Source organism: Saimiri boliviensis, chromosome 8, assembly GCF_048565385.1.
Source record: "Saimiri boliviensis isolate mSaiBol1 chromosome 8, mSaiBol1.pri, whole genome shotgun sequence".
Taxonomy (NCBI): domain Eukaryota; kingdom Metazoa; phylum Chordata; class Mammalia; order Primates; family Cebidae; genus Saimiri; species Saimiri boliviensis.
Genome location: NC_133456.1, coordinates 37,507,142 through 37,533,285, shown reverse-complemented (window position 1 = coordinate 37,533,285; position 26,144 = coordinate 37,507,142). Strand labels below are relative to the sequence as shown.

At 41.0% G+C, this 26,144-nt stretch overlaps 1 protein-coding gene and 1 non-coding gene across 2 annotated transcripts in view; both read right to left on the bottom strand.

Moving 5' to 3' along the window:
* The window catches only part of USF3 (upstream transcription factor family member 3), a 60,625-nt gene that overhangs the window by 32,760 nt on the left and 1,721 nt on the right, over positions 1–26,144 (bottom strand). The gene's annotated exons all lie outside the window — the stretch shown is intronic.
* LOC120367263 (small nucleolar RNA SNORA40) lies at positions 17,603–17,730 on the bottom strand. The gene has a single exon (XR_005581681.1). It is a non-coding gene; the product is annotated as a small nucleolar RNA SNORA40 (small nucleolar RNA).

Sequence of the window (26,144 nt, the reverse complement as noted above, 5' to 3'; positions counted from 1 at the left end):
GAAATAATGAAATATACTTTGTAAATATTTCCTCCCATTATGTGGCCTGCCTACTCATTTTCTTCATGGTGACTTCTGGTGAGCAAAAGTTTTTGATGAATTGTAAATTACCAATTTTTTTCTTTTATCATTATTCTTTTTTGTGCCCTGTCCATAAAACCTTTACCCATCCAAAAGATATTCTGCTATGATTGTTTCTAGAAGGTTTACACCTTTTTTTTTTTTTTTTTTTTTGAGACAGAGTTTCGCTCTGTTGCCCAGACTGAAGTGCAGTGGTGCAATCTCAGCTCACTGCAACCTGCACCTCCCAGGTTCAAGCAATTCTCTTGCCTCAGCCTCCCAAGTAGCTGGGACTACAAGTGTGTGTCACCATGCCCAGCTAATTTTTGTATTTTTAGTAGAGATGGAGTTGTGCCACGTTGGCCAGGATGGTCTTGAACTCCTGACCTCAAGTGATCTGCCCACCTTGGTGTCAGCCACTACACCTGGCCAAGAAGGCTTGAGCCACCATGCCAGGCCAAGAAGGTTTATAACTTTAACTGTTATATTTAAGTCAACAATCCATATTATATATGGCACAAGGTAGGGGTCAAGGTTCATATTTTCCCCCATATGTATATTTAGTTGTTCCAACATGATTTGCTGAAAACATTTCTTTTCCTCGAAGGACTGTTCTGGCATCTGTGTTGAAAATCAAGTGTCCATATACGCGTGATTCCATTTCTAGACACTCTGTTCTGTTGCTCTCTATCCTTATCTATCCTTGTGCCATTACCACAAAGTCTTGATTATGTACATGCTTAAAATACAGATTCCCATGCCCTACTCCAGACCTAATGAATCAGAATCTTGGGAGGGAAAGGTCCAGGGATATATACTTCTAACAAGCTCTCCAGTTGATTCTTGTGCACCCTAAAGTTTGAGAAGTGTTATATCACTTTAACACTCCTTCCCCTAGAACTTATACAAATTAAGGGACTCACAAATTAAGATCCATATGGAAAGACCAGTAAACTTGGAATTAGGAAACCTGAGCTCTGGTTTTAGATTTGCTACTCAATAACTAAATATAATTTTATTTACCAGGGTGTAAGTTTCTTCATATGTAAAACAAAAGATGGAACTAGACTCAGTCATTCAATTATGGGTTGCATACCTACACTTTCCTAGGAACTGCAGATATAAAGAAGGATAAGACATATCGGCCAATAAGAACACAGGCTGGATCAGTGCTGTCCAAAAGAACTTTGTGCAATAATAAAAATTTTCTTTATCTGTGCTGTTCAATATAGTAATATAGTCACCACTAGTCACATGTGGCTACTACATACTTGAAATGTGTTTGAAATGTGGCTAGTGAGATCAAAGAACAATTCAATTTTATATAATTTTAAGTAATTTAAGTTTAAATAGCTACACACAGAAAGTGGCACCATATTGGGACAGCACAGACAAAGGAAAAAGTAATTAAAAAGATGAAAAACAAAAATTAGTGGATGTGAACTTCCAGGTCTTTATAGTATCCTACAGATATAGAAGATATCACCATTGGGGGAAGCCGAATTAAGAGTACACAGACTCTTTGTGCTATTTCTGTAATTTCCTGTAAGTTTATAATTATTTAAAATAAAGAAAAAGTTTTTTGAGACAGGGTCTTGCTCTGTCATCCGGGCTGGAGTGCATGGCCTACTGTCAGCTCACTGCAACCTCCGCCTCCCAGGCTCAAGCAATCCTCCTGCCTCAACCTCCTGAATAGCTGGGACCACAGGAACATACCACCACACCCTGCTAAGTTCTGGATTTTTTCTAGACATGGTTTCATCATGTTGCCCAGGCTGATCTAGTTTTTTTGTTTGGGTTTTTGGAGTGTTGCTTATTATTATTATTATTATTTTTTAGAAAGGGTCTCACTCTGTTACCCAGGCTGGAGTGCAGTGGCACAATCTCGGCTCCCTGCAATCTCTGCTTCCTGGTCTCAAGCAATTCTTCTGCCTCAGCCTCCCAAGTAGCTGGGATTACAGCTGTGTGCTACCATACTCAGCTAATTTTGGTGTTTTTAGTAGGTTTTGCCATGTTGGCCAGGCTGGTCTCGAACTCCTGAACTCAAGTTATCTGCCTGCCTCCTCCCAAACTGCTGGGATAACAGGAGTGAGCCACTGTGCCCAGCTGGTTTTAAATGCCTGGGCTCAGGCCGGGTGCTGTGGCTCAAGCCTGTAATCCCAGCACTTTGGGAGGCCGAGGCGGATGGATCACGAGGTCAAGAGATCGAGACCAACCTGGTCAACGTGGTGAAACCCCATCTCTACTAAAAATACAAAAAATTAGCTGGGCATGGTGGCGCGTGCCTATGATCCCAGCTACTCAGGAGGCTGAGGCAGGAGAATTGCCTGAACCCAGGAGGCGGAGGTTGCAATGAGCTGAGATCGCGCCATTACACTCCAGCCTGGGTAACAAGAGTGAAACTCCATCTCAAAAAAAAATGCCTGAGCTCAAGTGTTCCTCCCGCCTCAGCCTCCCAAAGTATTGGAATTACACTTGTGATCCCCTGCACCCAGCCTAAAATAAGGTTTTTAAAAGTAAATTTAAAAAGTGTACCATAAAGATTTATTAATAAAATACTATGCATGGACAAAGTATTGAGCCTATATTTTGTGGAACTCAAAGACAGACAGACTTGGAAAATGAGTAGGATTTTACCAGGAAGAGATGGGAGGAAAAGAATATGAGGCAGAAGGAAAAGCAACTGTAAGGGCAATGAAACATTAAAAAACATGGTGAGTCTGAGGGCTGCATAAGGAATGCAGAAAACACAGGAGGGAGGGAAAGAGGCAAGAGGTGAGGGCAGAAAGAGAACTTGAACCAGACTACAAAGAAATTTTCTATGCCTAATAAATGTGTTTGGATTTTATCTTGAGATCAGTTCCCAAATATTAATCTATAAACTAGTATTAGTCTAAAATGAAGTCCCCCTGGTTCTACAGTAAAATGAAAGTGGACAATGAAGTAAGGATTTGGTTATTAACATACAACTTACATACAATAAGTCACTAAAGTAGTCAGCTCAGTGGGTTTTTACATATTCATACACCCACGTAACTACCACTCAGATTAAGATACAGAACATTACTAGCATCTCAAAAGGCTTTCTTGTGGTCCCCACCACTTAATCCCTTGAAGCTTCTTTTAAAAATATACGCTCAAGGCCGGGCGCGGTGGCTCAAGCCTGTAATCCCAGCACTTTGGGAGCCTGAGGCGGGTGGATCACGAGGTCGAGAGATCGAGACCACCCTGGTCAACGTGGTGAAACCCCGTCTCTACTAAAAATACAAAAAATTAGCTGGGCATGGTGGCGCGTGCCTGTAGTCCCAGCTACTCAGGAGGCTGAGGCAGGAGAATTGCTTGAACCCAGGAGGCGGAGGTTGCGGTGAGCCAAGATCGCGCCATTGCACTCCAGCCTGGGTAACAAGAGCGACACTCTGTCTCAAAAAAAAAAAAAAAAAAAAAAAAAATATATATATATATATATATATATATATATATATGCTCAAAAATGTGCTAAAAGCTCATACATTGCTGGTGGGAATGGAAAATGGAAAACAGCTTGGTGGCTCCTCAAAAAGTTAAAAACAGATACTGCAAGACCTAGCAATTTCACTTATAAGTATGTACCCAAGAGAATTGAAAGTATATGTTCAAATGTTTCTAGTAGCAGTATTAATAAGAGCCAAAGAGTTAAAGCAACTCAAATGTCCATCAAATAATAAATGGATAAAATGTGGTGTATCTACACAATGAAGTTTTATTCAGGCTGGGCTGGCGGCTCAGGGCTGTAATCCTGGTACTTTGCGAGGCCAAGGCAGGAAAATTGCTTGAGCTCGGAAGTTCAAGACTAGCTTGGGCAACATGGCGAAACCCCATCTCTATCAAAAATTTAAATATTAGCCAAGCGTGGTGGTGCACACCTGTGATAGTAGCTACTGGGGAGGCTGAGGTGGGAGGATCGCTTCAGTCTGGAAAGTTGAGGCTGTACCATGATTGCATCAGTGCACTCCAGCCTGAGTGACAGAGCAAGACCCTGTCTTGAGAGCAGAGCAGATTAGTCAGCAATAAAAAGACATGAAGTACTGATACTACAGTATGCATGAACCTTGAAAATATTATGCTAAAATAAGCCCAAAACTAAAGGTCACATATTGTATTATTCTATTTATATATAATGTCAAGAATATACAAATCCACACAGACAGGAAGTACATTAGTGGTTGCCAGGGGTAGAAGAAGGTTATGAAGAGTGACTGACTGCTAATAGGTATTGGGTTTCTTTTGTGGATGGCATAGTTGGGTTTTCTTGTTGTTTTGTTTTGTTTTGTTTTGAGCCAGGGTCTCGCTCTGTCACCCATGCTGGAGTGCAGTGGCATTCACAGCTTACTGCAGCCTGGACCTCCCTGGCTCAAGTGACCCTCCCACCTCAGCCTCCCAAGTAACTAAGACTACAAGCATATGCCACCACACCCAGCTAATTTTTTAACTTTTTTTTTATAGAAACAGGGTTTCCCTATGTTGCCCAGGCTGTTCTCAAACTCCTGGGCTCAAGCAATCCTCCTGCGTTGGCCTCCCAAAGTGCTAGGATTACAGGTGTGAGCCACCACACTTAGCCAGTGCTTTTAAATTAGATTATGAAGATGGCTGCACAACTTTGTGAATATGCTAAAAAGCACTGAATTGTACACTATAAAAGGGTGAATGTTGGCCAGGTACAGTGGCTAACACCTGTAATCCCAAGCTTTGGGAGGCTGAAGGGAGGACTGACTGAGCTCAGAATTCAGGACCAGCCTGGGCAACATAGTGAGATTCCCATCTCTACAAAAAATGAAAGAAGTAGCCAGGCATGGTGGTACATGCCTGTATTCTAGCTATTTGGGAGGCTGAAGTGGGAGGATTACTTGAGCCCAGGAGTTCAAGGCTGCAGTGAGCTATGATTGCACCACTGCAGTTCAACCTGCACAACAGAGGGAGACCTTGTTTCTTAAAATATAGGCAGGGGGGCACAGGGGGTGGTGAGTGTTGTAGTACGTACATTGTATCTCAACAAAAAATATAAATCAGGCATTCCCAAACTTTTTCACAGAGGGCCAGTTCACTGTCCCTCAGACCACTGAAGGGCCGCCACATACTGTGCTCCTCTCACTGACCACCAATGAAAGAGGTGCCCCTTCCTGAAGTGCAGCAGGGGGGGGCAGATAAATGGCCTCAGGGGGCCGCATGCGGCCCGCGGGCCGTAGTTTGGGGATGCCTGACATAAATTATAAAATGAGCCGGGTGCGGTTACTCATCCCTGTAATACCAGCACTTTGGGAGGCCAAGGAGGGCAGATCACTTGAGTTCAGGAGTTCGAGACAAGCCTGGCCAACATAGCAAAACCCCCTCTCTACTAAAAATGCAAAACTTAGCCAGGCATGGTGGCAGGTGCCTGTAATCCCAGCTACTCGGGAGGCTGAGGCAGGAGAATCGCTTGAACTCAGGAGGCAGAGATTGCAGTGAGCCAAGATCATGCCACTGTACTATGACTTGATTGAAGGAGTAAGACTCCATCTCAAAAAATAAATAAACTTCAATATGAAGTGAAAAGCAAAAAAGTGAATATGAACACAAAATGTCTGATATCTCCTGATTTAATCAACCCTATGTTCGTAAAAACTTTTAAAAACTCATTTTATTAATATGCATAATCATATAATTATATTCATTATGTAACTATTTGTATACATATACATTGTTTCACTTAATATTAACTAATTTATAACATAAGTAGTATTAAAATAATTCAGTAATTTGTCCACAGTCACACAGTTAATTAATGATGGAGGCAGCATCCTAATTTAGTTCTATCATACTCTGGAGCCCAAGTCCTTAACTATTTTCATAGAGCTTCTCCAAAATTAACCACAGTACTATACATACTAGCAAAACCATATCTCTAACTCTATATTCTCCTTTTTTCAATTTATGTCTTATAGTCCTGGATATATGTAGATAGTACAGGTTGAACACTCCTAATCCAAAAATCCAAAATCTGAATTGCTCCAAAATCCAAAACTTTGAGAGCTGACATGATGCCACAAGTAGAAAATTCCATACCTAACCACAGGTGATGGGTCATAGTCAAAATGCAGTCACAACTTTGTTTCATGCATGAAATTCTTAAAAATATTGTATAAAGTTATCTTCAGGTTCTGTATATAAGGTATATATAAAACATAAATGAATTTAGTGTTCAAACTTGGATCACATCCCCAAGATATCTTATTATGCATATGCAAATATTCAAAAACCAAAAAAAACCTCCAAAATCTGAAACACCTTCTGGTCCCAAGCATTTCAGATAAAGGATACTCGATCTATCATATCTAGTGCAGAAAACCTCTTTTCTCACAAGTTCCCTGACTCATAGGTAACAAAAACATCCACTGAGAGCCAAATCCAAATAAATAATTTATAGTTTTTCACAAAACAAAATATTAAAATCATCTGTTTCTGATGTGTTAAATGTTTAAAATGGAATTCCACTGTTGGGACTGCTTAAAAAAGCAAAAGACTGCCGGGCGCGGTGGCTCAAGCCTGTAATCCCAGCACTTTGGGAGGCTGAGGCGGGTGGATCACGAGGTCGAGAGATCGAGACCATCCTGGTCAACATGGTGAAACCCCGTCTCTACTAAAAATACAAAAAATTAGCTGGGCATGGTGGTGCGTGCCTGTAATCCCAGCTACTCAGGAGGCTGAGGCAGGAGAATTGCCTGAACCCAGGAGGCGGAGGTTGCGGTGAGCCGAGATCGCGCCATTGCACTCCAGCCTGGGTAACAAGAGCGAAACTCCATCTCAAAAAAAAAAAAAAAAAAAAAAAAAAAGCAAAAGACTGGCCAGGCACTGTGGTGCATGTCTATAATCCCTGAACTTTGGGAGGCCAAGGCGGGCAGATTGCTTGAGATACACATGCTGTAATGTCTATCATCTTACTTAATGTTTTGGGTATCTTTGCTCTGTGCTTTGCTATGTGAATTATTATTTGCAGTTATATTCTCCAACATCTTAGGTTAAAAATCTTCTACCTGGTCTCCACCCTGGGTAGCAAGAGCGAAACTCCATCTCAAAAAAAAAAAAAAAAAATCTTCTACCTGGCATGTTCTATTGCCAAGGTTACCTGCTTCAATTCATTAAATCCTAAAGCATCTGGACATCTGTATGAGTGCAGGAACAGCACAGCGGTGCTCATCATACCCAGAGGAATCTTTCCTCTATGTACACGGTTTCAGCAACTGCTTTCCACCTCGGTTGGAACTTGAGACCTACTTATGATATGCTATGTTGTCTTCTGCTTTGTCTAAGTTGTTATCAGAAGTTCTTTTTTCCTTCACCATTAAGAAAATCCTGCGCCAGGCACGGTGGCTCAAGCCTGTAATCCCAGCACTTTGAGAGGCCGAGGTGGGTGGATCACGAGGTCAAGAGATCGAGACCATCCTGGTCAACATGGTGAAACCCCATCGCTACTAAAAAATACAAAACATTAGCTGGGCATGGTGGCGCGTGCCTGTAATCCCAGCTACTCAGGAGGCTGAGGCAGGAGAATTGCCTGAACCCAGGAGGCGGAGGTTGCGGTGACCCGAGATCGCGCCATTGCACTCCAGTCTGGGTAACAAGAGCGAAACTCCGTCTCAAAAAAAAAAAAAAAAAAAAGATAAGAAAAGAAAATCCTACATCCTTCATTCAACAATGCCTTGTGGCTCCTTCCTGTCAATCACATCATCATGTTTGGCATTATTAGTCACAGAGGTTCCTAATGACAATCTTGACATATTATGACACATATAAAAACAGGAAATAATGAAGTCGTGCCACTAGAGCTTTCACTGTGAAGCTGAATCAAACTATATCTTGAGAAAAAGAAATAAGCCAAAGATGTAATTTGCTATACACAGTTTTAAATTTTTATTTTCAAACTACACAAGTAATCTGTTTGCATACAAATTTATTTTTGAAGAATACAGAAATATATAAAGTTAAGTGGAAAAGCTTCTTTAAAGATCCAGTCAGAAATAACTACCATGAACAGCTTGACATTTTTTTAGACCTTTTCCTTGTTCCTAACCATATAAACTGCAAACACTTTTAGCACAAAAATTATATCATAACTAAATTCAAGGAGAACTTCATGCATTAAGGCTTTTTAATACATTCAATCACAAAAATAATGCCTGCTCTTTAAACAGCACAGATGTATATGAAGTACCAACGCCCCGCTACTTGTAGCAGACTGGTAGTATCAATTTCAGACATTTTCTTCCTATGTATGTCCAAGCAACTACTTACGTACACATTAGTAACTGTTACACGGAAAGAGTAGGACACATATTTGAAATCCAAATCCTATAAAATACTTTTTACTGCCAGTTCAAATCTCCTGTAGGATGATTCTACTTGGATAAAATATAGGGCAGACCCCATGACTTTGCTGGTCACAGTTACATAATAAAAATCCTCTAGTCATTTTTAATCACAAAATAATCCACTAGGAACATCTCAGTACAGTTCCTTTGATATGAGTAATGCCTCTCGCTACCCAGTGTCTTACACTCTCCCTCTACCCACCAACTCCTGCCTCTGACCTTACAGCTCCTGTGTCTTTCTGCTGAGACAGGCTTACTGCGGCCAGGTACCCAGATCAGATCCCTCTTGACTGGCCCACATATGATCTACAGAAACACCTCTTAGATGCAACTCCTAGAACCTTACTCTATAGGTATATTCATATACATACAAAAAAAATTCATTCAAGTATATTCATTTCAACTGTTTCAAGTAGCAAAAGATAAGGAAAACATCCTATCAAAAGCAGATTCATAAAATGTCATAGTAGTAAGTTGAACTGTCTGAAGTTGCCTATAGTCAAATTTTTCTGTTTCTTAAAACTGCAGTTGTAGATATCTTTACCCATTGTAGTCATATTATGTGCTGGCGTGCACATGTGTGTGTGTGTTTGTGTCTGTTTGTGTGTGTGTATGTGTAAAAATATGAGAAAGAAAGAGAGTATGTGCATATATACACATACATTTTAAACCTTTCTGCATTTATTTGTCTGCAGTAACACAAATCTGGAGATTTGTTTCTGTACAATCTTAGAGCTTATTTTTAAATGATAATTTATTCCAGGCAGTTATTGTAACTATTATCATATTTGGTCATATTCTGCTCATATTCTGTTTTCTCCCCCCCATTCCTTTTTACTTTTACTTGCCTGATAATTTTTTTCTCTTCCTTTTCCTCAGTGTCTTTCTTCTCCTTGTATTTCTATTCTATTCATGAATATCCTTAACAATTTTAAGAAACATTTTGTAGTGGACATTATTATTACTTTGAGATGGTGTCTCACTCTGTAGCTCAAGCTGAAGTGCAATGGTGTAATCTTGGTTTACTGTAACCTCTGCCTCCAGGGTTCAAGTGATTCTCCTGCTGCAGCCTCCCAAGCAGCTGGGATTATAGGCATGTACCACTACACCCGGCTAATTTTGCATGTTTTTTAGTAGAGACAGGGTTTCGCCATGTTGGTCAAGCTGGTCTCAAACTCCTGACCTCAGGCAATCCACTCGCCTCAGCCTCCCAAAGTGCTAGGAGTACAGGCATGAAACACCATGCCTGACCTGCAGTGGACATTATTGTAATAGATATTTTCTTCTCTCCATTTCATGAAATTCTCCAATTTTTGCTTAGGTATGCTCCCCTGCCCAACCCAGCCCTTGTACTTCCAGTACCAGGTCTTGGCAGGTCTTGGCAAATTCCTTTTCAATAGCCAGAGTGATTATTCCTGGGTTGGTTGGATTATAACAAAGCGAGGACTTTTCTTTAATAGTATGGGTAGCGACACTTTCTCTCCCTGACTTAATACTGAACTTGCAGACATCTTGCAAAAGAGAGAAGCCAGTCCCTGAGGATAAAATTGACACACAAGAAGAAACAAAGCAGAGGCTGGGTGTGGTGGCTCACACCTGTAATCCCAGCACTTTGAGAGGCCAAGGCAGGAAGATCACTTGAGACCATGAGTTCGAAACCAGCTTGGGCAACAAGATGAGAGCCTGCCTCTACAAAAAAAAAAAAAAAAAAAAAAAAAAAAAAAAAAAAGCCAGACATGGTGGGTATGTGCCTGTGGTCTCCGCTACTCAGGAGGCTGAGGCAGGAAGATTGCTTGAGCCCAGGAGGTCGAGCAGTAACTGTGATCACATCACTACAATCCAGCCAGGGGAGTGACAGAGCAAGACTCTGTCAAAGAAAGAAAGAAAAGGAGAAGAAATTAAAAGAAACAAATGCAAAGCAGAGAGGACATTAAAGAAAAGGTATCACCAATAATCTAAAATATCCTAATACTAAATTTTAAATATATGTCCCTCTTATTTAAAAATGTATCTATGGTTTCTTCCTCTCCCACTACAAGTTTTAACATATTCTATTTCTTACTTACAAACTGCCCATCATTTGCCTCTGCCAAACATTTACTGAAATTTTCTAGACTTTCAGTATGAGAATATTCATTCTTCTCCTAGATCTATATTCCATTTATCAAATTTCGTCTTTGTTCTTTTGCACCACATTTCAGAAGAATTCCTTGGTCTAATCCTCTAGTTCAGTGATTTAGTCATCTATTACAACCATGCTGCTATTCAGTCTGCTACTGAAGTTTTTATTTCAGAAAACATGTTTTCAATTTCTAAAAGCTTTCTCATTCTCATTTCTTTTTTCATAGCAACCTATTACTATTTTACAGAAATGGTACTTTCTCAAATCTTTGAGGATACTGTTGAACAAAAAGTATTGCCCTTTGTCTAATACATTCAGTTTGATTTCTCAAAGATTGACTTCTCTATTTGTTCAGCTTGGTAAACAGCTTTCATCCTGTTTTCCTTAAATATTTAATGATTCTTGGTTAAATAAATTGGTGGCTAAAGCTGGTTTTCCCAACACAACAGTTCTGAATTCTGGCTGCACTGCAAAAATCACCTTTTAAAAAATGCTAGCAGCTGGGCATGGTGGCTTATGCCTATAATCCTAGCACTTTGGGAGGCCGAGACAGGTGGATTGCCTGGGCTCAGGAGTTCAAGATCAGCCTGGGCAACACGGTGAAACCCCGTCTCTACCAAAAATACAAATAATTAGCTGGGCATAGCGGCATACAAATGCTGAGGGAGGAGAATTGCTTAAACCTGGGACGCGGAGGTTGCAGTGAGCCAAGATTGCACCATTGTACTCCAGCCTGGGCGCCCAGAAGGAGACTCCATCTCCAAAAAAAAAAAAACAAAAAACAAAAAACAAAAAAAACGCTAGCTAGGTATATTAGCTTACAACTCCAGTTCTAGCTACTCAGAAGGCTGAGGCAGCTGAGTGCAGTGGCTCACGCTTGTAACTCTAGCACTTTGGGAGCCTGAGGCGGGTGGATCACGAAGTCAGGAGTTTGAGACGAGCCTGGCCAAGATGGTAAAACCCTGTCTCTACTAAAAATACAAAAATTATTTGGGCACGTTGGTGGGTGCCTGTAATCCCAGCTCTTTGGGAGGCTGAGGTAGGAGAATCACTTGAACCTGGGAGGCAGAGGTTGCAGTGAGCTGAGATGGCACCATTACACTCTAGCCTGGGCAACAGAGTGAGACTCTATCTCAAAAAAAAAAAAAAAAAAAAAAAGGCCAGGCGCGGTGGCTCAAGCCTGTAATCCCAGCACTTTGGGAGGCCGAGGCGGGTGGATCACGAGGTCAAGAGATCGAGACCAACCTGGTCAACATGGTGAAACCCTGTCTCTACTAAAAATACAAAAAAATTAGCTGGACATGGTGGCGCGTGCCTGTAATCCCAGCTACTCAGGAGGCTGAGGCAGGAGAATTGCCTGAACCCAGGAGGCGGAGGTTGCGGTGAGCCGAGATCGCGCCATTGCACTCCAGCCTGGGTAACAAGAGCGAAACTCCGTCTCAAAAAAAAAAAAAAAAAGAAGGCTGAGGCAAGAGGATACTTGAGCCTGGGAATTCAAGCCTATAGTGAGCCATGATTGTGCCACTGTACTCAAGCCTGAGTGACAAAGCAAGACCCTATCTCTATTTTTTTAAAAAAACCAACCAAACAACAAAAGTTCTTCAGGTGATTTTAATGTGCATCTACCACTAAGAACCACTGCTGTAATATATGTGAAAATCACTCCTCCCTGCCATGAACGTACATGCTGACTATAGGAGTCTGGCTATCAAGAGTATCATATGTGAGAAGAGGCAAGCAGTCAGGCAGGTGCTCCTGAAGAAAGAAGCTCCACATTCACAGTGGCAACCAAAAGTTCTTTAAAGTGTAACCTTGATTTTCTCTCTGGCTATAAAGCCCATGTTGGAGATACTGCCAATTTATATAGATATGTTCTAGTAGCTTAACCTATAGGTAAATGTAATTAGCTATTCTAGTGGGTCTTGGTTCAACAGTTTTGAAATGTGGTAGTTAATTACCTTTTGATTATCTTCAACCCACTCTGACTTTGAAATTTCCTGAGCATGAGGGTTTCCAGAATTGTGTCAGGAAAACTCACTTCACTAATGTTTCTCCTTTATACCTGTATTAGGTTGCAGATTTCTCCACATAGTAAGGTATCAATCTGAACCCATATGCTTTGCATTCTTTATAAATTCCTCAATGGTTCTTTTTAAAAGAGACAAGGTCTCACTATGTTGCCCAGGCTGGTCTCAAACAATCTGCCCACTTTAGCCTCCCCAAGTGCTGGGATTACAGGTGTGCGCCACTATGCCTGGCCTGGTTTAGGTTTTTTGTTTAAATTTTTAATTTTTATGGGTAAATAATAGATGTATATACTTAAGGGATACGTTAGTTATTTTGATACAGGCATACAATGTTAATAATCACATCGGGGCTGGGCGCGGTGGCTCAAGCCTGTAATCCCAGCACTTTGGGAGGCCGAGGCGGGTGGATCATGAGGTCAAGAGATCGAGACCATCCTGGTCAACATGGTGAAACCCCGTCTCTACTAAAAATACAAAAAAATCAGCTGGGCATGGTGGTGCGTGCCTGTAATCCCAGCTACTCAGGGGGCTGAGGCAGGAGAATTGCCTGAACCCAGGAGGCGGAGGTTGCAGTGAGCTGAGATTGTGCCATTGCACTCCAGCCTGGGTAACAAGAGCGAAACTCCGTCTCAAAAAAAACAATAATCACATCGGGGTAAATAGTGTATCCATCACCTCAAGCATTCATCATTTCTTTGTGTTACAAATATTCCAATTATATTCCCTCAGTTATTCTAAAATGTACAATTATTGTTGACTGTATTGTGCTATCACAGCTGATATTCATTGCACCTAACGATATGTATCTGTTAACCATCCCTATTTCCTACTTCACCTCCACTACCCTTCCCAGCCTCTTGTAATCATGATTCTACTCTCTATCTCCATGAGTTCAATGAGTTCAGCTGTTTTAATTCTTAGCTCCCACAAATGAGCGAGGAACGTGTCAAGTTTGTCTTTCTGTGCCTGGCTTATTTCATTTAATGTAACGACCTCCAATTCCATCCCCTTGATTTCTGAAGTATATTTTCAGGGCCAGGTGCAGTGGCTCATGCCTGTAATCCCAACACTTTGGGAGGCTAAGGCGAGTGGATCACCTGAGGTCGGGAGTTCGAGACCAGCCTGACCAACATTGAGAAACCCCATCTCTACTAAAAATACAAAATTAGCTGAGTGTGGTGGCTCATGCCTATAATCCCAGCTACTCGGGAAGCTAGGCAAGAGAATCACTTAAACCCAGGAGGCGGAGGTTGTGGTAAGCCAAGATCATGCCATTGCACTCCAGCCTGGGCAAGAAGAGTGAAACTCCATCTCAAAAAGAGAGAGAGAGAGAAAAAAAAGAAAGTATATTTACACTGGATATTATATTCTAGGATAAAAGTCTTTTTCTTTCAGTACTTCAAATATGTCATCTGACTCTCTTCTGGTCTGTAAGCTTTCTACTGAGTAATGTGCTATCAAACATATTGGAATTGCTTTGTATGTTATTTTTTTATTTTCTCTTGCTTTTAGGATTCTTTTTGTTTGCTTGTTTGTTTGAGATAGAGTCTTGCTCTGTCGTCAGACACCACGGTGGAGTGCAGTGGCTCGATCTCTGCTCACTGCAACTCCGCCGCCCAAGCAAGCAATTATCCTACCTCAGCTTCCTGGGTAGCTGGGACTACAGGCACACACCACCACACCCAGCTAATTTTTTTTTTTGTATTTTTAGTAGAGATGGGATTTCACCATGTTGGCCAGGATGGTCTCAATCTCTTGACCTCGTGGTCCACCCGCCTCGGCCTCCCAAAGTACTGGGATTACAGGCTTGAGCCACCACGCCCGGCCTAGGATCCTTTTTTATTTTTAACCTTTGGGAGTGTGATTATTACATGTCTTAAGGTAGTCTTCTTTAATTTTTCTTGGTGATCTGTAACCTTCTTAGACTTGGATACTGATATCTTTCTCTAGGTTTGGAAAGTTCTCCAATATTATCTCTTTGAGTAATCTTTCTCTCTCAATCTCTCTCTCTACCTCATCTTTAAAACCAGTAACTCTTAGATTTCCCCTTTTGAAGCTGTTTTCTAAATCCTGTAGGCCTGTTTCATAGTTTGTTCTTTTGACTCCTCTGAGTATTTTCATATAGCCTGTCTCCAAGCTCACTAATTCTTTCTTCTGCTTGACCAGTTCTATCTACTGTTTAGAGACTGATGCATTCTTTTTTTTTTTTTTTTTTTGAGACGGAGTTTCGCTCGTTACCCAGGCTGGAGTGCAATGGCGCGATCTCGGCTCACCGCAACCTCCGCCTCCTGGGTTTAGGCAATTCCCCTGCCTCAGCCTCCTGAGTAGCTGGGATTACAGGCACGCATCACCACGCCCAGCTAATTTTTTGTATTTTTAGTAGAGACGAGGTTTCAGCATGTTGACCAGGATGGTCTCCATCTCTTGACCTCGTGATCCACCCGCCTCGGCCTCCCAAAGTGCTGGGATTACAGGCTTGAGCCACCGCACCTGGCGACTGATGCATTCTTTAGTTTGCCTATTGAATTTTTCAGCTCCAGAATTTCTACTTGATTCTTTTTAATTATTTTAATATCTTTGTTAAATTTATCTGACAGGATTCTGAATTTCTTCTCTGTGTTATCTTGGATTTTGTTAAGCTTCCTCAAAACAGCTATTTTGAATTCTGTGTCAAAAAGCACATATCTTTGCCACTCTAGAATTGGTCACTGGTACCTTATTTAGTTCATTCAGTGAGATCATGTTTCCCTGGATGGCCCTGATGCTTGTGGATGTTTGTCAATGTCTGTGCAATGAAAAGTTAGGTATTTTTTCTAGTCTTTTTTGTCTGGGCTGGTTTGTATCCATCCTTCTTAAGAAGGCTTTCTAAGCATTCAACAGGAATTAAGTGTTGTAATCTAAGTCATTGGTCACTGCAGCCGTATGTGCATTAGGGGCACTCCTGAGCCCAGTAATGCTATGACTTTTGCAGAGGTACAACTTTAGTGGTCTTGAGTAAGATATATCAAGCAGAGCCTCTGGTTCTCTTCCCTTATTTTCCCCCAAGCAAATGGAGTCTCTTTCTTCATGCTGAGCTGTCTGGAGTTGGGGGCGGAGTCATGCAATGCTTCTGTGGATGAAACCACTGAGACTTCTGGGTCACACCTGAAGCCAGCAGTTTTGCTGAAGATTTGTGGCAACTGTCTCCTGGCTATCACTCATGTTTATTCAAGCTGAAGGGCTCTTTAGTCAGCAGATGATGAGTCCTGCCAGGACTGGGTCTCTCCCTTCAGGGTAGTAGGTTCCATTCTGGCCTAGTAGCGGGGTCCAGAAATGCATTCCAGGAGCCAAAGCCTGGAATTGGAAACTTTAGGGGTCTCCTTGGTGCTTTATTTTATTGTGGCTGAGCTGAGACCTGAGTTATAAAACAAAGTCCTCTTTATTCTTCCCTCTCCTTTTCTCAAGCAAGTCTCTCCTGATGGCCACGACAGATAAGAATTGTGCTGGGTCACACCTGAAGTGAGCAGTTTTGGGTCTTGCCCAAAGCCCATGGCAACTACTGCCTGGCTACTGCTGATATTTATTCAAAACCCAAGGGCTCTTTAGTCAGCAGGTGGTGAATTCTGCCAGGAGTGTGTCCTTCCCTTTAGGGCAGTAGGTTCCCTTCTGGCCCAGAGTCGGTCTAGAAATGTTATCCAGGAGCTATGGTCTAGATAGAATGTGGGCTTTATTTTACTGTGGCTGCGCTGGTATCCAAGTTGCAAGACAAAGTCCTCTTTACTTTTCCCTTTTCTCCTGGAGCTGTGATGTCTAGAGCTGGAGGAGTGGTGATGCAAGCTCTCCTTTAGTCACCCCAGCTGGCATTTCACTAGGTTATGTACACCCCAAGTCCACTGGCTCCAAGACCAGTACAGCACTAGGACTTGCACAGGAATTGCAGTCCTTGTGGCCTAGACTGTCTTTCAAGTTCATTTAAAACTCCAGAGCACTTTAGCCCTCAGTGGTGGGCTAACCAGAACTCACGTTCCAACTGATGGGATGGAAGATTCCCCTCTGGCAAGGGCTGGTCTAAAAGCTCCTTCTGTTGGCATCAGCTGAATTCTGCCCTGTGTTGCTTTCCACTGTGACAGGGCAGTACTGAATTCCAATGCAAAGTTGCACAATCACTTTGCTCTCCCTCCTCCAAGCACAGAGATTCTCTCTCCATACCATGCTGCATGGCTGGGGGAGCGGGTAAGGGTGGTGTAGGCAATTCAAGGCTGTCTTTCCCTCTTCAGTGTCTCCTTCCTTAATATGATGCTAAAACTAGGTACTGTGATCACTCACCTGATTTTTTTTTCTTTGTAGAGACAGGATCTCACTGTTTTGAGCAAACTGGTCTCAAACTCCTGGCCTTAAGCAATCTTCCACCTCAACCTCCCAACATGCCAGGATTACAGGTGTAAGCCACTGTGCTTGGCTACCTGATAATTTGGTTTTTATGAAGATGCTTTCTTTTTTTCTTTTTTTTTTTTAAGTCAATAAAGTTTTATTCAAGGAATTCCATGTTGTGATTTCTTCTACTGTCCACCAAGGTCACTTTAGATCCTCTAAAGAGCTGGAGTGAAGTTAGCCCTTTATAATGAAATTGATGCTTATTTTAATCCAGTTGTCCTGTCAACCCATAATTCTTTTACTTTGGCTTCTGTCATCTCCTTTGAATATGGATATACTGATGAAGACTTCAAAATTCACCAAGAATCTTTGGGATCTAATTTATTCAATCAATTTACTTTAGGGTCCTTTTTACTATAGGTGGTGGATCTGCCTGTTTCTCAATTTGACACCCTCTCCTAACATGATTGAGTTCAAGTAATATTCACTCAAGAATAGTACAGATGTCTGGAAATATGCCAATATCTTTAACTCCAGACATCATGTTATCAAGAGTCCCACCTTAGTATGGGGATTGCAAGCTTGTGTCACTGTACCTGCCTTGGAACCAACCCTTATGGCTATCAATACTCCCATTAGTTAACTGTCTCAGGTATCATAATATTCCTTTTTACATGTATCAAAACTCCCACTGAACAATGAATTCTAGGTTGCAAAAGAGGATTTATTTTTTGCATCTATCCATAAGTCTTTGTCCACAAGTTAAACAAAAACATACGTAAGTGTAGTTGAAGGTGCTTTCTTATGTGGATAGTTGTTCTGCAGCATGGGGCAATTGCTGGAGGGTTCTATTGAGCCCTCTTGCTCTGCCTCATCCCCTCCTCAGTGTTTGTGATCTATACATGTCAACTTTCCCAGCTTTTCAACAATTACAGTAATTCTTATTTTCCTACTTCCTTATTCTTTTTATTTGTTACTTAACTGGATTTTTTCATTATATAAATGAAATATACTTGTATTTATCTACTCAGATCATACTGAAGGAGTTAACTTGTGAAAAGAAGTACTCTTTTCCTCCTTAAATTTCCTGTTAATACTATTCAAGTATCTATTGCTATGTTACTATTTTCCCCTTTATCTCCTTTATTTTTTGGAAGTTAATATTGCCAGGTGTGGCGGCTCATGCCTGTAATCCCAGCACTTTGGGAGGCCGAGATGGGTGGACCACCCGAGGTCAGGAGTTCAAGACAAGCCTGACCAATGTGGTGAAACCCCGTCTCTACTAAAAAGACAAAATTACACGGGCATGATGGCACATGCCTGTAATCCCAGCTACCAGGGAGCCTGAGGCAGGAGAATCACTTGAACCCAGGAGGCGGAGCCAAGATCATGCCATTGCATTCTAGCCTGGGCAACAACAGCGAACTCCATCTCAAAAAAGGGGCGGGGGGAGAGGGAAGGAAGTGAATACTAAGTCTAGCCCACACTCAAAGTGAGGAGAATTAATCTCTACCTCTTGGAAAAAGGATTATTTATGTAGTCAGAATTATTCTGCAAGGAAAATGCGTCACTTCTCCCCTATTTATTTATTCAACAATTTATTTATATCAGTATGAACTTGTGGAGATTTATTTTGTTCTTCAGATCACAATTCAATGCTAGAGTTAATATGCTGTTTAAATTATGAACACGGTAGCCATTGGGTGCTCTTTTGGATTAGCTCTTATGCCCTTTACACACACACACACACACACACACACACACACACACTCTCTCTCTCTCTCTCTCTTTTCCCCTCCCTCCCTCTCTCTCTCTATCTCTATCTCTCTCTCTGTCTCTCTCTCTCTCTCTTTCTAGTACTTTCTTACTTTTTGGTACTACAAGATACTCCAGACTCATCTTGTGTTTTCCCTGCCCCAATCTTAGAATCAGCTTTCCCTCCAAGAAATTTTTGTTCTTTTCATTAGAGAATGGAATTTAGAAACCAAGATCTAGGTGCTGCCTGTTCTCATAGCTACTGGGGTGTCACTGCTTCCAGGCCTTCTCAGCAGACAGAACTATTAAATAAATTTACATCTACTAACCCAGGTATAGGCATAGACTTACATTTGCTTCTGTATCTATCTGTATTTATATTAAAATGAGCATGAGTTGATACCTATATCTCTGGTTCTAATCTAGCACCATAGGGCTCAGTATAGTCTGCCTCCCTGCTTATTTGTAGTATCTTTCTGACAGTAAGAAATCTGGTTCTCAATGTCTACAATTACTTTTACTAATTTGCTCAATCCTAATATCCATATAAAATGGTTCCAGAATGCTAACTCTACTCCTCATGGTTCTTTTAAGGATCAACTGACATCATACACATCCAAGGTCCTTTAAGGCAGGAACAACTTTGTCCTTTTACCCCAAGGGCTTAGCACAATATGTGCACAATGTGTTACTCAAATGCATATTGAATGAACAATGGTCTTCTGAAACTAGCATAGGTAAATCTATACAAATATAAAATATTATTATAGTCATGAATAAGCTTCCTTTGTAGTATAAGTGTAAAACTGACTCCAGGGTCAGCTAATTCAAAGTTTAACTCCTTGGTTTTATGCTAGTCCCTTGAAATACGATCAGCTACCAGTAATATTTTCTCCTCTGTTACTGAGTGATCCTGACTGCCATCTGTGCAGAGAAAGCCCATTTTGAATTCACACTCAGCAATCCTAGTCTGTCTCCCATCAATTACTCCTAGAGCAGAGGTTCTGAAAACTGACTACTCATCAGAATCATCAGAATTCATTTCCAGAGACGGGTTCAGTATACAGGGTGTAGTGTTCTTGAGGGCAAGTATTTGAGTGTGTTTCACTCACTGATGTACTCTAAGTGCCTAGAATCATGCTAGGCACATAGTGAGTAATCAGCAAGTATTTGTTCACCCATGAAGAAATGGGTGACCGAGGTTTGGTGCAAGAATTTTTCAAAATTCCTGAAATAATTCTAAAGCACAGCCACTGTGGTCATTAACACAGATGCTCTCAAGTCCCCATGTACCCTTCACCTTATATCAATGAGTGAGATGGTATAGTGAACAGGAATAATCTTTGAGGTCAGACTTAGGACCACATCTCAAAGCTGGCAGGTACTGGCTATTTGGTTTTGAAACAAATACCCTTCAGAGTTTCGGCATCCTCACATTTAAAATTGGGAGAGTTTCACCAACTCCTCAGAGGACTGTTACCAGTTTACATGATGACACATTTTATGGATCTGGCAAAGTGCCTGGTACATAGCAGGTGCTCCGTACATGTTAGTTGCCTTTCTTCCATTTCCCCCTTAATTGACTGAAAAGATAGAAGTCATCTGGCCCAAGTTCCTTAACTGGATTCTACATTTACCATAACAGAATTCTGTAAATCTATAAATCTATCCTTTCAGGCCTCCAGAACTTCCTAAAGTTAATTCTTTGATCTGAGAAAAAGGATCCTATATTTGATTCTTTCCTTTTTAGCACTTTATTTTCTCTCTTCCATCTCTCCTTCCAAAATGCAAGGATTTTCCTCACATTAAACAAGAATTTACTGCCTCTCCTGCCTACAACTCCATTTCTCTCCCCATGTTCCTGTGAAACTTCTCACCTCTCCATCTTGCTCAATCTCTCCTAGACCTTCTGACAGGTCTAGCCAACCAAAGCTGTGGTCAGGTGCCATTTTGCACCTGACATTTTCCTCTTGGAAGGATTGGAGGCTGCTGATCTCTCCCTTTGTTGAAATTCTCTCTTCTAGGTTGTCTTTCTCCTCTCCAATTACTCATCCTCTTTCTCTAACATGAACACTCATCTTTCTCCTTTGAGTTCCAAAGCTCAACATTCCTCTTTTTCAGTTTTGCTTTTTCCCTACAAAGGTTCAAATTGTTTCTATGCAAATGCCTTTATGTTTTTGTAAGAAAGCTACCTTTCAACTCTGACTTTGTCCCAAATCTTTGGATAGGCAAAGCTCTCTTCAGAACATTATATTTCAAACAAATTAACAAGTCTGTTTGGAAAGTGTTAAATTCTCTTCTCTCTTAAGAGATCTGTTTCCAAGTTCTCCATCTTATCAATGACATCAAAAGTTTAACCTGGCTCTTGACGCAAAAATAATCTTCATATCTTCCACCAAATCCTATCAACTCTTTCATAATGCTCATCTCTTCCCCTTTGTTATGACCACCTTAGACTAGGCCCCATTTTACACATGTCTGGCCTTAAGGAGTCTTTCTGCCCTCAGCCTTTCTCCCATTTGATGGATTTTATACCTCAATGTCTCAACAGTCTTTTCAATTTGCCATATTTACTGTGTCCTTTCCTGCTTCAGAATCTACAGTACTATTTCCCACCATCTACTGCATTATATCCAAACTCCAGGTTTTGGCATTCATGGCTGTACCTTATTCACTAGCCGGTCTCACCTACTCAATTCCACCTAGTACAACACACATAAAAGTAGGGTTTTCTAGCTTATCATGCCATCTACCCCTCCCTCTTCTTCAATTCAAGTAGGTTTATCCCTGTGCTCTTTATCAGCTAGTTCACTTTGTGCTAAATCCATGCTATTTTCCCACTGAAATGACCTTTCCACTTTGCTCTGTTTATCCAAATCCTACCAACCCTTTAAAGTCCAACGCAAGTCTGTCCTCCTCTATAAAATTTTCCCTACGATTCCTAGCAAAACTAAACCTTCTACCTACATGCTGGACTCTATCACTCTCAATACTTAGTAAACTTCCTACATAACATCCCTTTTCTCTCATATATTATAATCCCTCCTTCCCTCTTAGTGCTTGTCCATTAAAAATATCCTTATTCAGGGCCGGGCGCAGTGGCTCACACCTGTAATCCCAGCACTTAGGAGGCCAAGGAAGGTGGATAACTTGAGCTCAGGAGTTTGAGACCAGTCTGGGAAAGAAACAAGGCAAAACCCCATATCTACCAGAAATACAAAAAATTAGCCAGGTATGGTGCTGCAAACCTGTAATCCTACCTACTCAGGAGGCTGAGGTAGGAGGATGGCTTGAGCCCAGGAGGCAGAGGTTGCAGTGAGCTGAAATCGCACCACTGCACTCCAGCCTGGGTGACAGAGAGAGATCCCATCTCAATAAAAACAAATCCTTAGGCCGGGCACGGTGGCTCAAGCCTGTAATCCCAGCACTTTGGGAGGCTGAAGCGGGTGGATCACAAGGTCGAGAGATCGAGACCATCCTGGTCAACATGGTGAAACCCCGTCTCTACTAAAAATACAAAAAACTAGCTGGGTGTGGTGGCGAGTGCCTGTAATCCCAGCTACTTAGGAAGCTGAGGCAGGAGAATTGCCTGAGCCCAGGAGGCGGAGGTTGCGGTGAGCCGAGATCGCGCCATTGCACTCCAGCCTGGGTAACAAGAGCGAAACTCCGTCTCAAAATAAATAAATAAATAAATAAATAAATAATAAAAAATAAAAAATAAAAAATAATAAAAACAAATCCTTATTCAATTTTTTCTATGTAAACACCTAAAATGATTTTTCTCCTGATCTTGCAACTCCCTACAGGTGTCCCCATTCTTCCTCATAACGATCAGTGTTCTTGAACAAGTCATTTACACTTCCCTCCCTCTCTTCCTCACTTCCCATTCACTCTTCACCCAGCTGTTACCTGACTTTTATTCCTAAAACTGCTTACACCAAGCTCACCAAAAGACTTCCACACTGCCAAATCCGATGAACACTGCCAGAAATCTCTGCTGTTTTGGCCTTCTGATAATAATATCCTGCCTTTCCTTTGGAGATCTTATCTGTCTCATTCCTGAAATCAGGTGGGACCATCAAACATGGGCTCACCTCTGGGGCAGGCATGGGCTTAACTAATAAGACTCCCTATATAAGGAGGAAAGCTGGCTGAGGCTGAATCAGCCCCACGGATCCTTGTGATTCTGTGTGCTCTTGCTCTCCTGGCCTTCCCAAGGCTTCATTATTCTATCTTCCTTTCTTTCTGTGAGTTTATCCAGTATCCTCTGCCTGCTTAAGTTAGCCAAATTCAATTTCTATTGTTTATAACCAAAGAGAAGCTGGTCCCTCAAATGGCACAGAGGTAGATAGTGGTGACACCACAAATTTCTTCTCTCTATTCCCTTCACTTTGGTTTCTGCTGTTTAAGGAATTCATGAGAATCTTCATTACCCTCTTTAAGCTTCCTCTGATCCCTAGAGCAGCAGTCCCCAATCTTTTTGGCACCAGGAACTGGTTTCATGGAAGAGAATTTTCCATGGACAGCAAGTGGAGCGGATGGTTTGGGGATGAAACTGTTCCATCTAGCTTAGGCATGAGATTCTCATAAGGAGCAGGCAAGCTGGATCCCTCACATGTGTGGTTCACAACAGGGCTCCCACTCCTATGAAAATCTAATGCTGCTGCTGATCTGACAGGAGGGTAGCTCACCCCCTGCTATGTGGCCTGTTTCCCAACAGGCCACTTGGGGATCCGTGCCTTAGAGGTTGGACTAAATACCCTTCTTCATACTCCCAAATATCCTGATACTCCACAATGTCTTAACATGAAATACAATCTATATACTTACTAGTTTTCCCCACTAGGTTATAAGCTTCTAAATGGTATAAACTTACTACTCCACTACTGAGTGCTAATTATTGAGAATACAAATATGAAAAAAATCATATGACTCATATTAGTGAGACTACAAACATGAAAAAAAAAAATTCACGTTTGTATCCTCAACAATTAGCCCTCAGTAATTGGGTATAAATGTCTGCTGAAAGAATATCTAGTCTTTCCTTTTTTTTGTATTAATCATTCCATCACAGATTTTACATACTCATGTTTAATTTAGCATCTAATGAATACTCCATTGAGTTCCTTTAACAATCCTCCCAATAAGTCTAAAAAGTTCTTATAAGCTGAGTCCACCATTTACTATTTCTGTTTTCTCTTTAGCACCTAATAGTGTTGGGCACATGGTAAATAATAAATACTTGGTGAACTGAATTAAAAACACAGTATTAGCACACTAATAGAAACAACTTATCATGCCCTACTGATCTAATTAAAAGATCTGGCCTTCTGAAGTAGTGCAATCGTACCCATATGGAAATTTTAATCAGAAAAAGAAAAATTATCCAATTGGACAGTTAACCACTTTTCTCTTAGCAAGAGTTCCACAAATATTTTATGAATAAGTGTACACCTTTACAGCACACAGTAAAAAACTCAAGACACATATACGTCTGTGCATATTAGAAGGAAGATTACATATTTAAAGGGTCTGTCACAACTACAATCACTTAGATTCTACTAACCTTTAACAAATCCATAATAGGAGTATAGGACATAAAAACATTTAATAGCAAAATCAATTAATGCCAAATCAACTTCTGTTCAAGACATATATGGCTATCTTTTTATAATATATAACATGGCAGTCATTTACTCGTTCAAGAGTATTTATTAACTGCCTAGTAATCACAAATGCAATGTTAGGTCCTAAGAATACAAAGATAAAAAGAACACAGTTCCTGTGTTGGTGGAGTTCTACTTCTGCCATGCTGCAATGGTACTGTATTCAAGAATATGTGAATGGTACCCCCCGGAGTTGCTCAGCATGGAGGCTCTGGTTAGCAGTAAGGTGGGGAAGGCATATAAACACACACTTATGGCAATGTGCTAAGTACTAACACAGAAGTAAGTACAAACTGTTATGAGGCCACAGAAGATAAATAACTTACTAACAAAACAAAGACAAGATATGAAAAAAATCCTGATGTCTATACATGAATCCAAAGCCAGTTAAGGTATGAGGAAGCTGCTAACATAATCTAAGATGAAATCAAACCTATGGTTGCAGGAAGAGTCAGAAGGGTTCCAAATCAAACCAATCCAACTTAAAGAAAACCTCTGTAGAAGAGATGAAAAATAAAATATTCCTTATCATTATATTTGAGAACAATGAAACACATACACATAGAATTTAAACTGCCACATACTGTAAGCATAAAGGGAGTCTTTTAAACAACATGTAGCATAAAAGTTCAAAGGGAGTTTATCAATAAGAACTAGAGTAAGCTATCCAGAAAACCTTCACAAAAGTGTAATTAGAACTATTGTTGGCAGGACAGAAGAACAGGGAAAAGGTGTCCATATCCTAAGAAAGGCCAATGTTTTTAACAAAAGCACTGAGGGGAAAGTATGAGTGAAGCCTGATTTAGAAAAGCCCAGAACACAAGATTAGCTTTTGGACATTGTCCTACTCTCATGGGAATTCTCAGCCAGAGTTACTGAACAGAATCACCTGGAGAGCCTGAAAAAACATACCCATGGTAGAGCTTTACTCCAGATCAAAAGTAAGAGAATTTCTGGGGGAAGTGGCCCAGGCATTAAAGACACACAAGGTGATGCTCATGTACAGTCTAGATTGAGAACCACTGGGCTAGAGAATAGAGAGGTAAAGCATGAGATATGATTAAGACTCAAGTTTAAGACCCTATTTATAAACAACAAATTTGAGCTGATTACCTGTTGAAGCTTATCTTCTAACCTGAGTTAAAAATTCTCAGTTTTCTTAGTGTTTCTTTTCCCTTCTTGACAAGGCTAAGCTCTGAAAACAGGAAAAGTACCCATCAATTTCTTATACATAACTGGTTCATTGAGTGTGGCGTCTACAACTTTAGAATTGTACTTCCATGATGTTCCATAGACAACTAATCTAAAAAGTAAGTACTTCAATTCTAAGCTGCTCTTACATCCCTGCAATGCACTGCGTTTATATTAGGGAATGTTCCAGGCTGCATGTGGATTTTACAAAACTCCTACAGAGAGAACCCATTACCTATGTACACCTGAGTCTTTTAGCTTAGACCAGGGGAGTCCAATCTTTTGGCTTCCCTGGGCCACATTGGAAGAAGAATTGTCTTGGGCCACACATAAAATACACTAACATTGACAATAACTGATGAGGAAAAAAAATAAAAATCACAAACAAAAATCTCAACGTTTTAAGAAAGTTTACAAATTTGAGGCTGGGCGCGGTGGCTCATGCCTATAATCCCAGCACTTTGGGAGGCCGAAGCAAGCGGATCACCTGAAGCCAGGAGTGTGAGACCAGCCTGGTCAACATGGAGAAACCCTGTCTATACTGAAAAACACAAAAATTAGCTGGGCTAGTGGCGCACACCTGTAATCT